The 18,284-nt window shown below is 40.6% G+C and overlaps 1 long non-coding RNA gene and 1 pseudogene across 1 annotated transcript; both read right to left on the bottom strand.

Annotated features, from left to right (window-relative positions):
- Positions 1-41: 41 nt before the first annotated feature.
- LOC133707208 (uncharacterized) lies at positions 42-14,730 on the bottom strand. The gene is made up of 3 exons (XR_009844994.1): positions 14,328-14,730; positions 393-487; positions 42-153 (listed from the first exon to the last, which is right to left on the bottom strand). It is a non-coding gene; the product is annotated as an uncharacterized LOC133707208 (long non-coding RNA).
- A 137-nt stretch (positions 14,731-14,867) lies between these two features.
- On the bottom strand, positions 14,868-16,527 carry LOC133707207 (phenylalanine--tRNA ligase alpha subunit, cytoplasmic-like; annotated as a pseudogene).
- Between the last annotated feature and the right edge of the window lie 1,757 nt (positions 16,528-18,284).

The following is an 18,284-nucleotide window of genomic DNA, read 5'->3' on the forward strand; positions in this document are numbered from 1 at the left end:
CATGTAATACGATACAAAAAATAAAAAACAGCACACAAGCTTTAAGGGTTCATGATTCTTTGCCTGTTGAAACTTTGTAGTTGGGTTTCCAGATCCAGTAAATGATGCAGACTCAACCAAGTGAGCAAGTGAAGTCGCAACTAGTTGCTCAGACTGCACAAAGAGGATGAACAAAAGTGAATAACACTTAAGTGGTCAACATTGGTGCTCAGACTGCACAAAGACGATGAACAAGTGAATAACACTCAAGTGGTCAACATTGAGGAGAGCATACTGTCAGGGGTGATTGGGGATGATATAATATATCAGAAAAAAAAAAAACTACAACAATGCATGCAGCAGTATCTAATCTATTAGATGACTAAGAAAAAAAAATGTGGGGAAATGCTTACCATTCCAGCAAACATACAACAAATACTCCACAAGTACGTCCAAAGAATAGTCATAATCTTGTAAATCAACATGAAGCTCAGGACCTCTGAAATACCTGCTAAGTGTGCAATCAGGGAACAACATAAGGTAATGAACAAAAACGAACTACATTGTAATACCCGGTTGTTTCTTTAATCAAAGCAAACAGTGTGCTTTACTTTCATGATTCGATTACTTTAACTTTAATGATTATGCTGGGTTAATTGTTTGTATTGATCGACATTGCCGACACTCTCTCTCTCCCTCACTCACACTCTCCCTCTCTCCCACTCACACTCTCACTCTCTCTATCAGCCGAACCCAGCAAGAAAAACAGAGCAACCATTCACCTGCCGACCTCTCTCTCCTCAGGCCACCTCAAGACGTCGGACCACCTCCAGTAGCTTCGCCTAGACCTTGCGCAGCCGCCGGTGGCATCCTTGCGCCGCAACATGAACTGTAGTGACGGCGGAGGACCTGGCTCCGTTTGAGCCGATTTCGAATCAATCTCAATATCTTGAGCTACAAGCCACCAATACTCTTGATTCTTGGCTCATATGATTCGCATCAACTTTCTGAACAAGCACCAAGAAGAACCAGACCTGAATCGACCATTTTCACGTTCGTCGGAGCTCGACCGGTTTTTGATCGAAAATCAAAACCTTTCGATCGTGATATCTCGAGTTATAGTGCATCGTTTTGATTGATTCTTAAACCAGTGGGTTTGCCTTGATGTTCTTAACAACTCTCTAGAAGGAATCGGGGCCTGAAATTGAAGTTTTTACATCGAAATCTTGGCTCGCCGGTTTCTGCATTTCTTCGCCGGTTTCTGGAAAATTTCCGGCCACCTTCAACTGTTCTAGGTAATTTCCGACCACTTCCTTTCGTTTTTAGACTTCATGCTAGTTATGAAAGTTGTTAAGCATGATGAGAGGAAGAGGAGCAGCCCGGCCCCGACACCATTGGCGGTGGTCGGCGGCGGCTCTGCCACTAACTCCGGCGGCCCTTTCCGGCCACCTCCGGGGATCAAAAATATGGTTTCTGTACATTTTCAGATTCTATATTTCAATACGATCATTTTGATATATTATACGCAATTTTTGGATATCGTATGATTAAGTTATGAATTTTTAAGTTTCGATCGATTTCGATCGTTAGATTTGTGATATGTGAAGTTAGGACCGTCAGATGGACTTGTAGTTTTGATATGATGATCTTATGACTGTCCCAGTGACTTTGTGTGGTCATGGGCGAAGATCCGATCGTTGGATCTTCGTATAAATGCAAAACAGTGATTAGGGAGGCGATTCGTGAGAATCCGTCCGTCGGATTTTCGTATAAATTTGTGAAGATGTTAGTAAGGACGATTCAGGAAGATCCGACCGTTGGATCTTCGTGATGATTTTTGGAGGGTGATCCTAAGGGCGATCCGTGAGGATCCGACCGTTGGATCATCATTTAATTTCGATCCGACCGTTGGATTGTCGTTTGAATATGTTTTTGAGTTATTGGCTAAGTTAAGGTCATGTGTGATTAGGTGATTGACGGTCTCCCTTGGGTGAGCGGTTTTGGTGTGTATTGTGTTGAATTGAAGACGCAGCGGGAATATCGAGGTGAGTAAATCGCACATGGTTCATTCACGAACCGAAATTCGGTGATTTTATTTAATTGAGAAATTGTGGAAATTGTTTTATGAAAATAAATATTTGTTTTAAATTATATGGACTTGATCGACTACGGTCCATAGGTAAGTAAAATGTATTTAAACTATAAAAATGAATTTCTAGATTTTATTGCATGTGAACTATAGTTGGTATTAGTGGTCACTCTTGTGTGGGTGACTACGTATATATATATTTACGTGGAATATATATTGGATGGTGTGATTTACTGAGTTATATTTTGAGCATTACCCTTTGGAATATGTGATTTATCTTAGATGTTGTGTTGTCTATGATAATGGGTAATTGAGTAAAGTGCGATAGTTGAGTCGTTGAGATGAATTAAATGAGGAGTCGAGTGAATTGAGAAAAGCAGTCATTCGTAAGGTGAACCTTGGCCCAGGTGACACTTTACGATACAGTTAGAGCTCTAGTCTGTCTGCTGTCATACTGCTTGGGGGATAAACGAGTTATCATATGCCCTTGGGTATGACATGACATACTGAATGGGGTGATTAATATAATTAATCATAAGCCTGTAAGTATGATATACTGAATGGGGTGATTAATCTAATTAATCATAAGCCTGTAAGTATAATATACTGCATGGGATGATTTATATAAATAAATCATAAGCCTGTGAGTATATATTGAGTAAACAGTTGTTTGTTTTTGAGTAGTCATGTTGAGATGTGAGTTGATTGATGCTTGAAGTGACGTTGTACACTTCAATTATTATGCAAAGAAAATACTTGAGTTGAATTTATGCTTGAGTTGATTTGGTTACTTTAAATCGTGCAATCCTTTCATTTACTCATACGAGCTTTGCAAAAAGCTTACCGGGTTTGTATTGTTGCAATCCCGGTACACTATTCAAACGGTGTAGCGGGTAATCCTGCAGGTCAGGAGAATCAGGACGGTGATCGTGCGGGTTAGAGAATTTGTTTTAGTTTTACAGCAATTGTAATTGTGAGGTGAGTTATGCTCATTTGAGCCTTACAATATAATTTGGTGAGAGTGTGCTGTAATAAACAAATTTGAGATTTGGTTTATGTAATATCGAGCGATGTGAGGTGTGGTTGTTTTGAGAAAAAATTCAGGTTGTATTTATGTGAGTTGTATTAATTCATGTTTCGGACTTGGATTTGTTATTCAAAATCCGGGGCGTGACAGTTTGGTATCAGAGCGTAAGGTACATATTTGGTGATAATCAGTACTCCCCGAGTGATGGCCCGTCTGCAGCGGATCCCCATCATATACTCTTCGGTACTGGTACAATCATTGGGTATGTCTTAGTATGGGGTCTAGACAGCGTGTATGTCCGTAGGACGGTAGAGTTGCCTTCTAAGTTCGTATTAGAATAAGTTTAGTTTCCGCGAGTTGTGATCTTCGAGGAATGGAAACCTCCGGATTTAACTCTGATGAGTCAGTGAGGATTGTTTATGGAAATGAGTTTCCTTTTGTATGTAGAAGTGTTTGGTTGAAGGCATGGTGTGGACCTATGCTCGTATCTGATGTGGATACGAGTATTAATTGATAGTAATTTTGCCTTCTTAAGTTGGACATACAGATGCATTTGAATAGATTCTAGACTCATGTGGAGTTGTGAGTAGTGTTGCGGTTAGGGAAGAAATTATTGTGGTTAATTCTTCCATGTGCTTGTAAGTTGTTGAGCAGAGTTTGAGGTGCGAGAACGGAGTTTGATCTCGTGTTTGAGTGATTGAGACGAACGACTATATATTTGAGTTCTCTCCGAGTACCTAAAATCTTAAGGGCTATTTGAAGTGGGACTAGTGATAGTTTTAGTATTTCTAAATTTAAATCGAGATCCGAGGAACATGTTTTGTATACGTGGTTGATGTTGCGAGCATCATTTTGATTGATATTTTGCGTTTCACAAAGACAACTGGATTGGAAATTCTCCGTTTGGACACCTTGGTCTGTTGACCTGACTATGACTTGTGGACATAGTTTTATTTAAGTGAAGGAAATTGATTTTGTGAACTAGTTTTCTTAAGTTTTGGATCGTAGTATGGAGTTGGACTGAAGTGAATTTGAGGTTGTTTGTGTTTTAAGTTTAAGTAGGCGGGACACTTAAAGTTTTGAAATGGAGTTTGATCTTGGTCGGTAAATAATGGGGAGATTTAGAGTCAACTCTCTGTAAATGTTATTAGATGAGGGTGTGTTTCTGTGGTGATGGATTTTAGGAGAAATGGTTAAGTGCAATTTTGGGTATTGATTGTAGTGACATTGTTGGGTATCCATAGTGGTTCAAGTGAATTACTATGCGATATGGAGTTTGATTCGGTTTCTAAATCGTAAATTCATAGGGTATGAATTGTGGTAAGTTTAATGGAGCAATTAATAGAGGAAATGGTTGAGATTTTATAAGATTTGTAAGAGTAACTCTAAAGACGTGGGTTTTTCCTAGCTAACTCAGGATGTGTTTAGCTTTATAAATCCCTAATCCTATCGATGAAATTGTTGTGTTTGGTTTGACTCAGAGGACACTAGCTAGACCTCGATGCGACTTAATTGATTGTTGGATTCTTTTTGAGTGATTGTTTTTATTGCATCATTATGAAAGATGTGTGCAGTAGAGTTGTTTATGGTTTTGAAAATAGTATTGGGTGACCAAGGTTCGATCCTTGGTGTTGTTGTTGGTTAAACAAAAAGAAAAGAAAACATGCACACCATCTTATTGATTTTACATTACAAAAAAAAAAAAAAAAAAAAAAAAAAAAAAGGAAAACGAGGACCATGCTATACTAAGCCTAGTCAGCAGCTCCGGATGGATTGAGGCTGAGCTCAAGAGAAACGTTTGAGCCACTGTGGTAACCGCCTGAGCCACCAGAATAGTAACCAAAAGCGCTACCTTCCTCGGAAGTAGCCTTCAGGTTACCAAAGACGTCCTCGCCGTGCACGGGGAACAGAGGAAGAGTTTGAACCTCCTGGTGATCTCCTCCTCGTTGTTGCAGGGATGTTTGTCTTCCTGTTGTGCCAAAAGAGTTGTACTGGTATTAGTGTTGAAGTGTGAGGAAGAATATGAAACAAAATTTAAATCAAGAAATCCTTCATTACCAGTAGAATAGGTGGAACCAAAGTTGAGATCAATGGATCTACCATCATCAGTAGAACTAGTGGACCCAAAATTGATGTCAATGGATCCACCAGCTGGCCCAAAATTGATGTCGATGGATCCACCAGCACCAGTAGAACCAGTGGACCCAAAATTGAGATCAATGGATCCACCAGTACCAAGAGAACTAGTTTCCATGGGCACTGGAGCAGCCTGATTACACCTATTCATCTGCTTCTCTCGAGCCCTGACGTTCTGGAACCAAAAGTAAATGTTCTTACCCTCAACATGTCCATACTGGTTCAGCTGGAGGCAGATCTCGTGAATGTGCTCTGTAGTTGGGCACTTAAATCCCTTGACGTAGTAAAGATCCTTGAGGATTCTTATTTGTTCTGGAGTAGGAATCCACCTGGTACGGCTTCGCCAGAAATCCATGTTGGCACTACTTCCAGCTGCTTGGGTGTTTCCTCCCTCCTCTGTTGGTTGCTGTTGTTGTGGTTCCATTTGTTGCGGGGTTTGGAGCTCCATTAGTTGCAGAGTTCGTGGCTCTTGGGTCATGGAGTGAGAGGATGTGAAAATCGAGGAATACATGGTTTAGTGTTGAGGGAGATTTTGTTAGAAGGATTGGAGTTGTTGAACTGGTGATTGGAGATCTGAGATTCTCAGAGGAAAGATGAGATCGAATCTTCAAATGGAAGAAAAGATCTGAGAAAGAAGGATTGAAGATTTGGAGGAAAAGATTGAAGATCTGAAAGTTCAGAGGAAAGATGGGATTGAATCAACTAGATGGGAGAGAAGATCAGAAGAGAAGGATCGAAATTGATGAAGAAAGGATTTGAGAAGAGAAAGGCTGAAGAGTTGAGAGAGAAAGACTTGAGCTCGGAAGAAAATTTCTTTTCTTTTGGAGTGAACAGTTTTTCTCCAGAATGCACCTATTTATAGAACAAGGTGAACAGATCTCCACCGTTGGATGGACGATCTCTGAGATTCATTCTACGCGTTGGATTAAAGTCACCCGAAAACACGGAAAAGCTGTTGGCGCGTGGAGAGCGTGTAAGGGGACCGAGGGAATCTCGAGACGCTGTGGCAGACAGCTTTAGCCGAAAGTGATTTGCTTTCCGTAAATCACGGAAGAGACGTGTCGTGGCACGTGGAGTGTACCGACAGTTTGTTGTTATTCCATCGCTTATGATAGAATAAATAAAAGGAGTTGCATGGATAGTAACGAGAGCAGCTGGTGCTCTAGTGGTTGAAGAGCAAAGCTCTTGTACAAGAGGTCAGAGGTTCGAACCTTGCCTCTCGTTTATTTTTATTATGTTCGCTTATGACATAATAAGTATAACATTTGTACACATTATATTAAGCACAGCTTGTGCTCCAGTGGTTGGGGACAAAGGTTTCGTGCAGCAGGTTGAGGTTTCGAATCTTGCCTCCCCCGTTATTTTATTTATGTCGCTTATGACATAATAAATATAACACGTGAGCATATATTAATGAAGGCAGCTCTTGCTTCAGTGGTTGGGAGCAAAACTTTTGTGTTCGAGGTCGGGAGTTCGACCCTTGCCTCTTACAAATATTTTTGGATCCCGTATATGCTTGATATACGGACGTATATACGGTATACATACGTATATATGGTCTGTACGGTATGCATACGTATATACAGTTGTACGATATACATACGTATATACGGTCTGTACGGTATGCATACATATATACGGTATACCTACGGTATGTACAATTTCATACCGTAGCCGAGCTGGAAGTCGGTGGGCCGATTGGTAGGCCCAAATAGTAAGCCCAAATAGTAAGCCCAATTGTTCGGCCCGAATGGTAGGCCCAAATGTTAAACCCAAATTGGTTCGGGCCGGTTCGAAATGTGGATGGTTCGGTTTCTTCGGCCCAATTGGCCAGCCCTAATGCTTAGCCCAAGGATTGAGCAAGCCCAAGTCATCATCACTGGGTGACATGTTTTGTTGGAGTGCTTTTGAGAATGATTTGTTTTGAGTGATGCTAATTGAGTAGCGAAACGCTTTGTGGGAGTGTTTATTGTGTTTGTATGCCAGTACAGGATGACGATCAGTGTGAAAACAGCTATATGTGCAATGCCACGTGGTGATTTGAGTGTGGGTTGCTTGAGGCAATTGTTGTGCTGTAATTTTGAGAAATGATGCGGTGAAGGAATGTCATGTTGATGACTTAAGTGGGAATGAGGATTTCATTTGTGAATTCTTATTGTGTGAGTTTACGTTTGTGATGAAAGGATTTAGTGGCCATAGGAATGTATTTTTATACAAAGGGCTGTGGCTTTGTAGATTACTACAGTTTTGGGAAAGATGGAGATTCGATGGTTAGGTTAACCGTAATCGAGAGCAATTAACTTGCGCCTAAATTTCGGGACGAAATTCCTTTAAGGGGGGTAGATTGTAATACCCGGTTGTTTCTTTAATCAAAGCAAACAGTGTGCTTTACTTTCATGATTCGATTACTTTAACTTTAATGATTATGCTGGGTTAATTGTTTGTATTGATCGACATTGCCGACACTCTCTCTCTCCCTCACTCACACTCTCCCTCTCTCCCACTCACACTCTCACTCTCTCTATCAGCCGAACCCAGCAAGAAAAACAGAGCAACCATTCACCTGCCGACCTCTCTCTCCTCAGGCCACCTCAAGACGTCGGACCACCTCCAGTAGCTTCGCCTAGACCTTGCGCAGCCGCCGGTGGCATCCTTGCGCCGCAACATGAACTGTAGTGACGGCGGAGGACCTGGCTCCGTTTGAGCCGATTTCGAATCAATCTCAATATCTTGAGCTACAAGCCACCAATACTCTTGATTCTTGGCTCATATGATTCGCATCAACTTTCTGAACAAGCACCAAGAAGAACCAGACCTGAATCGACCATTTTCACGTTCGTCGGAGCTCGACCGGTTTTTGATCGAAAATCAAAACCTTTCGATCGTGATATCTCGAGTTATAGTGCATCGTTTTGATTGATTCTTAAACCAGTGGGTTTGCCTTGATGTTCTTAACAACTCTCTAGAAGGAATCGGGGCCTGAAATTGAAGTTTTTACATCGAAATCTTGGCTCGCCGGTTTCTGCATTTCTTCGCCGGTTTCTGGAAAATTTCCGGCCACCTTCAACTGTTCTAGGTAATTTCCGACCACTTCCTTTCGTTTTTAGACTTCATGCTAGTTATGAAAGTTGTTAAGCATGATGAGAGGAAGAGGAGCAGCCCGGCCCCGACACCATTGGCGGTGGTCGGCGGCGGCTCTGCCACTAACTCCGGCGGCCCTTTCCGGCCACCTCCGGGGATCAAAAATATGGTTTCTGTACATTTTCAGATTCTATATTTCAATACGATCATTTTGATATATTATACGCAATTTTTGGATATCGTATGATTAAGTTATGAATTTTTAAGTTTCGATCGATTTCGATCGTTAGATTTGTGATATGTGAAGTTAGGACCGTCAGATGGACTTGTAGTTTTGATATGATGATCTTATGACTGTCCCAGTGACTTTGTGTGGTCATGGGCGAAGATCCGATCGTTGGATCTTCGTATAAATGCAAAACAGTGATTAGGGAGGCGATTCGTGAGAATCCGTCCGTCGGATTTTCGTATAAATTTGTGAAGATGTTAGTAAGGACGATTCAGGAAGATCCGACCGTTGGATCTTCGTGATGATTTTTGGAGGGTGATCCTAAGGGCGATCCGTGAGGATCCGACCGTTGGATCATCATTTAATTTCGATCCGACCGTTGGATTGTCGTTTGAATATGTTTTTGAGTTATTGGCTAAGTTAAGGTCATGTGTGATTAGGTGATTGACGGTCTCCCTTGGGTGAGCGGTTTTGGTGTGTATTGTGTTGAATTGAAGACGCAGCGGGAATATCGAGGTGAGTAAATCGCACATGGTTCATTCACGAACCGAAATTCGGTGATTTTATTTAATTGAGAAATTGTGGAAATTGTTTTATGAAAATAAATATTTGTTTTAAATTATATGGACTTGATCGACTACGGTCCATAGGTAAGTAAAATGTATTTAAACTATAAAAATGAATTTCTAGATTTTATTGCATGTGAACTATAGTTGGTATTAGTGGTCACTCTTGTGTGGGTGACTACGTATATATATATTTACGTGGAATATATATTGGATGGTGTGATTTACTGAGTTATATTTTGAGCATTACCCTTTGGAATATGTGATTTATCTTAGATGTTGTGTTGTCTATGATAATGGGTAATTGAGTAAAGTGCGATAGTTGAGTCGTTGAGATGAATTAAATGAGGAGTCGAGTGAATTGAGAAAAGCAGTCATTCGTAAGGTGAACCTTGGCCCAGGTGACACTTTACGATACAGTTAGAGCTCTAGTCTGTCTGCTGTCATACTGCTTGGGGGATAAACGAGTTATCATATGCCCTTGGGTATGACATGACATACTGAATGGGGTGATTAATATAATTAATCATAAGCCTGTAAGTATGATATACTGAATGGGGTGATTAATCTAATTAATCATAAGCCTGTAAGTATAATATACTGCATGGGATGATTTATATAAATAAATCATAAGCCTGTGAGTATATATTGAGTAAACAGTTGTTTGTTTTTGAGTAGTCATGTTGAGATGTGAGTTGATTGATGCTTGAAGTGACGTTGTACACTTCAATTATTATGCAAAGAAAATACTTGAGTTGAATTTATGCTTGAGTTGATTTGGTTACTTTAAATCGTGCAATCCTTTCATTTACTCATACGAGCTTTGCAAAAAGCTTACCGGGTTTGTATTGTTGCAATCCCGGTACACTATTCAAACGGTGTAGCGGGTAATCCTGCAGGTCAGGAGAATCAGGACGGTGATCGTGCGGGTTAGAGAATTTGTTTTAGTTTTACAGCAATTGTAATTGTGAGGTGAGTTATGCTCATTTGAGCCTTACAATATAATTTGGTGAGAGTGTGCTGTAATAAACAAATTTGAGATTTGGTTTATGTAATATCGAGCGATGTGAGGTGTGGTTGTTTTGAGAAAAAATTCAGGTTGTATTTATGTGAGTTGTATTAATTCATGTTTCGGACTTGGATTTGTTATTCAAAATCCGGGGCGTGACAGTTTGGTATCAGAGCGTAAGGTACATATTTGGTGATAATCAGTACTCCCCGAGTGATGGCCCGTCTGCAGCGGATCCCCATCATATACTCTTCGGTACTGGTACAATCATTGGGTATGTCTTAGTATGGGGTCTAGACAGCGTGTATGTCCGTAGGACGGTAGAGTTGCCTTCTAAGTTCGTATTAGAATAAGTTTAGTTTCCGCGAGTTGTGATCTTCGAGGAATGGAAACCTCCGGATTTAACTCTGATGAGTCAGTGAGGATTGTTTATGGAAATGAGTTTCCTTTTGTATGTAGAAGTGTTTGGTTGAAGGCATGGTGTGGACCTATGCTCGTATCTGATGTGGATACGAGTATTAATTGATAGTAATTTTGCCTTCTTAAGTTGGACATACAGATGCATTTGAATAGATTCTAGACTCATGTGGAGTTGTGAGTAGTGTTGCGGTTAGGGAAGAAATTATTGTGGTTAATTCTTCCATGTGCTTGTAAGTTGTTGAGCAGAGTTTGAGGTGCGAGAACGGAGTTTGATCTCGTGTTTGAGTGATTGAGACGAACGACTATATATTTGAGTTCTCTCCGAGTACCTAAAATCTTAAGGGCTATTTGAAGTGGGACTAGTGATAGTTTTAGTATTTCTAAATTTAAATCGAGATCCGAGGAACATGTTTTGTATACGTGGTTGATGTTGCGAGCATCATTTTGATTGATATTTTGCGTTTCACAAAGACAACTGGATTGGAAATTCTCCGTTTGGACACCTTGGTCTGTTGACCTGACTATGACTTGTGGACATAGTTTTATTTAAGTGAAGGAAATTGATTTTGTGAACTAGTTTTCTTAAGTTTTGGATCGTAGTATGGAGTTGGACTGAAGTGAATTTGAGGTTGTTTGTGTTTTAAGTTTAAGTAGGCGGGACACTTAAAGTTTTGAAATGGAGTTTGATCTTGGTCGGTAAATAATGGGGAGATTTAGAGTCAACTCTCTGTAAATGTTATTAGATGAGGGTGTGTTTCTGTGGTGATGGATTTTAGGAGAAATGGTTAAGTGCAATTTTGGGTATTGATTGTAGTGACATTGTTGGGTATCCATAGTGGTTCAAGTGAATTACTATGCGATATGGAGTTTGATTCGGTTTCTAAATCGTAAATTCATAGGGTATGAATTGTGGTAAGTTTAATGGAGCAATTAATAGAGGAAATGGTTGAGATTTTATAAGATTTGTAAGAGTAACTCTAAAGACGTGGGTTTTTCCTAGCTAACTCAGGATGTGTTTAGCTTTATAAATCCCTAATCCTATCGATGAAATTGTTGTGTTTGGTTTGACTCAGAGGACACTAGCTAGACCTCGATGCGACTTAATTGATTGTTGGATTCTTTTTGAGTGATTGTTTTTATTGCATCATTATGAAAGATGTGTGCAGTAGAGTTGTTTATGGTTTTGAAAATAGTATTGGGTGACCAAGGTTCGATCCTTGGTGTTGTTGTTGGTTAAACAAAAAGAAAAGAAAACATGCACACCATCTTATTGATTTTACATTACAAAAAAAAAAAAAAAAAAAAAAAAAAAAAAGGAAAACGAGGACCATGCTATACTAAGCCTAGTCAGCAGCTCCGGATGGATTGAGGCTGAGCTCAAGAGAAACGTTTGAGCCACTGTGGTAACCGCCTGAGCCACCAGAATAGTAACCAAAAGCGCTACCTTCCTCGGAAGTAGCCTTCAGGTTACCAAAGACGTCCTCGCCGTGCACGGGGAACAGAGGAAGAGTTTGAACCTCCTGGTGATCTCCTCCTCGTTGTTGCAGGGATGTTTGTCTTCCTGTTGTGCCAAAAGAGTTGTACTGGTATTAGTGTTGAAGTGTGAGGAAGAATATGAAACAAAATTTAAATCAAGAAATCCTTCATTACCAGTAGAATAGGTGGAACCAAAGTTGAGATCAATGGATCTACCATCATCAGTAGAACTAGTGGACCCAAAATTGATGTCAATGGATCCACCAGCTGGCCCAAAATTGATGTCGATGGATCCACCAGCACCAGTAGAACCAGTGGACCCAAAATTGAGATCAATGGATCCACCAGTACCAAGAGAACTAGTTTCCATGGGCACTGGAGCAGCCTGATTACACCTATTCATCTGCTTCTCTCGAGCCCTGACGTTCTGGAACCAAAAGTAAATGTTCTTACCCTCAACATGTCCATACTGGTTCAGCTGGAGGCAGATCTCGTGAATGTGCTCTGTAGTTGGGCACTTAAATCCCTTGACGTAGTAAAGATCCTTGAGGATTCTTATTTGTTCTGGAGTAGGAATCCACCTGGTACGGCTTCGCCAGAAATCCATGTTGGCACTACTTCCAGCTGCTTGGGTGTTTCCTCCCTCCTCTGTTGGTTGCTGTTGTTGTGGTTCCATTTGTTGCGGGGTTTGGAGCTCCATTAGTTGCAGAGTTCGTGGCTCTTGGGTCATGGAGTGAGAGGATGTGAAAATCGAGGAATACATGGTTTAGTGTTGAGGGAGATTTTGTTAGAAGGATTGGAGTTGTTGAACTGGTGATTGGAGATCTGAGATTCTCAGAGGAAAGATGAGATCGAATCTTCAAATGGAAGAAAAGATCTGAGAAAGAAGGATTGAAGATTTGGAGGAAAAGATTGAAGATCTGAAAGTTCAGAGGAAAGATGGGATTGAATCAACTAGATGGGAGAGAAGATCAGAAGAGAAGGATCGAAATTGATGAAGAAAGGATTTGAGAAGAGAAAGGCTGAAGAGTTGAGAGAGAAAGACTTGAGCTCGGAAGAAAATTTCTTTTCTTTTGGAGTGAACAGTTTTTCTCCAGAATGCACCTATTTATAGAACAAGGTGAACAGATCTCCACCGTTGGATGGACGATCTCTGAGATTCATTCTACGCGTTGGATTAAAGTCACCCGAAAACACGGAAAAGCTGTTGGCGCGTGGAGAGCGTGTAAGGGGACCGAGGGAATCTCGAGACGCTGTGGCAGACAGCTTTAGCCGAAAGTGATTTGCTTTCCGTAAATCACGGAAGAGACGTGTCGTGGCACGTGGAGTGTACCGACAGTTTGTTGTTATTCCATCGCTTATGATAGAATAAATAAAAGGAGTTGCATGGATAGTAACGAGAGCAGCTGGTGCTCTAGTGGTTGAAGAGCAAAGCTCTTGTACAAGAGGTCAGAGGTTCGAACCTTGCCTCTCGTTTATTTTTATTATGTTCGCTTATGACATAATAAGTATAACATTTGTACACATTATATTAAGCACAGCTTGTGCTCCAGTGGTTGGGGACAAAGGTTTCGTGCAGCAGGTTGAGGTTTCGAATCTTGCCTCCCCCGTTATTTTATTTATGTCGCTTATGACATAATAAATATAACACGTGAGCATATATTAATGAAGGCAGCTCTTGCTTCAGTGGTTGGGAGCAAAACTTTTGTGTTCGAGGTCGGGAGTTCGACCCTTGCCTCTTACAAATATTTTTGGATCCCGTATATGCTTGATATACGGACGTAAACACAGTGAATAGGCCACAAAATCAACTAATTAATCACAAACAGCTAAGACCAAAAAAATGTGAATCATCAATAACTAACACTGTTATTCACCAATTCATGTCACACACTCATAACAAAAATCAAAAGAATAGATCATTTTCATTCCAACCTCCTCAAACTCCAATTCAAAACACTGATACGTAATATCAAAACCATCAAAGCAGTCTCACAAAAGCTTCAAACTTTTCATGATTACTGAATTGGGTACCCACAAGTATTATCAGTAATTCAGCAGAAACTAAAACAAAACTAACTGATTTGTCTGAAATCCTTTCCAATTTCACATTATATATATATATATATATATCTTTGCAGTAGTAGAAGTCCTAACATTTCAAAACAAAAGAAAAATTGCAGAAAAATTCAGCGGAAGGTAGCCAGGGCTTCGCCAATTTATCTCTTGAAACAAAACCAATAAATCATAATCGGTGAATCTTCACAATGTGAACAACTATCAAGATTAGATATCAAATCTCGTCGGAGACTTACCACTGAATAGAAAAATATTCAGATCTCAAATTGACCACAAAGTGACGACGGCAGCGACAGTGAGAGAGATCCTGGTGGTGGCGAGAAGAGAAAGAGAGGACTTGACGATGTCTATTTTTTTTTTTCTTGTCAAATATGATCTCTAGGGCTGGTGCTTAATGCAAAGTAAAGGAGGACATGGCGACGGAAACCACTGGCAGTCGCAATTACTGCGACGACCTTATATTGCTGAATCAATTTTGGGCGACGGTACGTTTTACCTAAGCGAATACTGGACTATTGGCGACGGCATGTTTTGCCGAAGTAATTTTGGCCACCGCATATTTCGCCGAAGCAAATATTGAACCATTGGCGACGGCAAATCAGTGCCGACGCTACCCCTGTGTAGCCATTGCAATTTTTTTTTTTTTTTTTTGTAGTATGGTACCGATCCAACTCAAAATATATAAATTAAGAAAAAAAAAATTGCGACTCATAATAAGCTACAATTTTCTTCTCTTCGTCTAAGCAGACATGATAATTAGAATCAACAATAAGCATGAACTCATTATCTCTCATATTCATTACATATGGACTAAACAGTTTTAACTAGACATGCGCAAAATCAATGGCTATAGATATGAGTTGGTGGTGTCATTCGATGTTATGAGACAATCCAAGGCGGCAAATTGGGTTTCTCTTGATGAAACCAAGATCAACTTGATGTCCAAACATTTCTCGAATGTTATCGATCTCGTAGAGTATCATGGCTGGTCTTTCGAGCGAGAGGCCCCATGCAATAACCTCAACATCTTCTGGGAATCCCATAGGACGCAACATTTCTGGTCTGAACATGCCAGAATTTCCAATCTCCACCCACTTCCGAAAACCCTTATGATACCCGAAAATCTCCATGCTAGGCTCAGTATAAGGATTATAAGCTGGCTTGAATTTCAGCTTGGACATGCCCAGGCTCTTGAAGAAGTCTTCGAGGACTCCCATCAAGTTACCAAGAGTAAGCCCTCGGTCACATATCCAACCTTCTATTTGGTGGAACTCTGCAAGATGTGTTCGATCTACTGATTCATTTCGGAACACACGATCAATAGAGAAGTACTTTTTGGGAGCAAAAGGAGGTTGCTGGGCTTCCTTGGCTAGCAAGTAAAGTATCCTGGAGGAGACAGCAGTGGTGTGCGTCCTAAGAATATTTTTCTCTGCTTCCTCTCTTTTCCAATCACAACCATATCCCCTGGACTCATAACCACCACTCTCGTGCACACGCTTCACGCGCTCAACATAATCTTCAGGAAGCTCCTTGGTAGTTGAAGGGGTTCTCAGGAAGAATGTATCGTGTGAATCGCGGGCAGGGTGTTGCTGCGGCTGGAAGAGCGCGTCGAAATTCCAGAAGCTGCTCTCAATATAGTTGTTAGTAGCCATCTCCTCATACCCCATCTGTATGAAAATATCCTTCACTTGCTTCCTTACCTTCAAGAGTGGATGTAATGCACCAAATTTACTAGGCATACCTTGAGCATTCAAGTTGAACTCTTTGAATTCCAATTCCTTCCAATCCCCGTTCTGCAAACTTTCACGATTCAGATCAGTAACAAATTTCTTTCTTACGGGAGCATAATTTGGACCCTTTTTAACCGGCGAGTATCCCTTTTGAGTTTGCTTCTGGATGAGTTCCCTTTTCTTTAGAGCCTCAATTTCAGCTTGGTCGACTGCCTCATTGGCATGTATTTTCATAAGCAATTCTCTGACCTTGTCATCTACATGCTGAACCTTTCTGGTTATTAGTTTCTTTGATATCTCTACCCATTCGTTCTTTGCACTTTTGCAGCACGACCAAAACCTCTCTGGAAAACTGACTCGTCAAGCTTTTTCTTCAATTCTACTTGTGTGATACCTTCTGCTGGTATGGTCAAAAACACTTGCACTTCAGGTGATCCAGCAGCAGCATATCCCTTTCCTTCTTCAGTCAGCACCCATGACTCCTTTCTAATGTCGTGATTCTCAATGTATCCGAAACCACGGAGGCTCTTGATGGCACTGTCAATGTCGTTGTGATTGATTTCGCTTTTGTTTTCGGCTGCCAACTGTTCTGCAAACTGTTCCAAGTTTGAGATATCGTTGTTGTTCTCTAGGTATCCAAGAATAGCCTTCTCCAGTATTTCTTTTCTTGGGTGTTGATCTGCCGCCATTGCTTGCTTGTGAAAGAAAACAATCTACCTTTAATGAGACAATCTTGTACTAATATAGAGAGCAAGTTCCCAAAGAAACTAGTACAATAAGAAACCTAATCCTACTGCAACTAGAACAAGCAACCTAATCTAGGAAATTACCATGGAAAATAATAAAGCCTTTTCCTAATTGATTATGAGTAATCTGAATTATAAAAAAATAAAAAAATCCTTCCGTTGTTTCGAACATACTGTTACCTTAAGCGAGCTGGAACATAATTTTAGCCACATATAAACAATTCTTTTCTTCTTCTTTTTTCCTTCGTAAGGTCACCGTAAAATTAGGCTCAAATTTTGGATATTGAAAATAAATGAATTTACGACAAGGAAAATGATTTGCGGCCTCAATGAGGCCTAAGATTTGTGGCCTCAATTTAAGGCACACCTTGTCACCTGTACACATCACCTATTTGTCAAATCATGCCATGTAATTCTTGAGAAAAATATCATCTTATCCTTCCAAAATCTAATGACTCTAAATTATTTTAGCTTCTTCTAAAAAGAAACAAATTTTGGCTTTCTTTCATTTTTTTTTCTTTTCATTACACTCATGTTAGATTTAAACAACAATTTTTTTTTCTTTAATCAAGAATAGAAAAAATTTCATGTAATTCAGTCAATAGACTTGCATGTACATTTGATTAATAGATTTGCAGAACACATGTATATGAATTCAGCCTTTATTGGGTTCCTACAAATTTTGAAAATATAATGTGAAAAATGCATATTCATATGATTGTATATATTCTTTTGTTCATTGTTTTCTCCTTATGTAGCTAGGGTTTAAACGTTAGATCTGAATTTATTATTTTTTGTTTGTTTTTCTCTTATATTTAGATTGTAGATGTTAATTAATGACTGCTAATTAACGTGGAATTTTTTCTTACCTCTTAATTTAGACATGAGTATTTCCCAGAAAAACTATTTGCAGTATATCAAGTCGCAGCCGCTCTCTCTAACCTAGGGTTAGGGTTTTCTTTTGCCGCCTGCGTAGCTTCTTCTCTTTGTCACCTCAATGACAACGATCGATGCAATGGCAGCCCGCCTGGCCTCCTCCCTAGCCCTGGCTGAAGGGAAGAACCCGGTGGATCTGCGCCCATCCAAGGGTTTGAGACAACCCGAAGCATTCATGATTGGCAAGCTCCTTACGGCGAGGGAATACTCTAGCCGATCGTTCCTGGGAATGTTCCGAGCTGCATGGAGGATCAATGGCAGCCTCCGGGTGGAAGACGTCGGAGAAGATGACAGAGTTCTATTCTCCTTCACAGACCCAACTGATATTGATCGTGTTTGGAAAGGAGGACCATGGGGCTATAACAGAGCTCCGATAGCCCTTGCATTGTATGACGGTGTCAGCTCGGCGGTGGATGTACCCCTCAAGAAGTCATCGTACTGGATGACGCTGCAAGGAATCCCACCTGCATTTAGATCGGAGCGCATTATGCGCCTCATTGGCAGCGCGATCGGTGACCTCAAGGAAATCGATCGTCCGGCTTTCAGAAATCGGGTCATGCGTATTCGGGTTGAGATCGACTACGTGAAACCTCTGCTGTTCCGTCGTCGATTCTGGGTCGAAGATGCAGTCCAATTCATCGTGCAGTTCAGGTATGACAAGCTTTTCGGTCGTTGCGGCACTTGTGGTTTGGTTACTCATGTTGGCCTCCCCTGCTCCGGGCCGGCACTAGTTGAAGATACTGATACACCGGTGGGGGCAGTAGCACCACCCACGGCTTTG

Source organism: Rosa rugosa, chromosome 4 (genome assembly GCF_958449725.1).
Source record: "Rosa rugosa chromosome 4, drRosRugo1.1, whole genome shotgun sequence".
In the NCBI taxonomy this organism is placed as follows: domain Eukaryota; kingdom Viridiplantae; phylum Streptophyta; class Magnoliopsida; order Rosales; family Rosaceae; genus Rosa; species Rosa rugosa.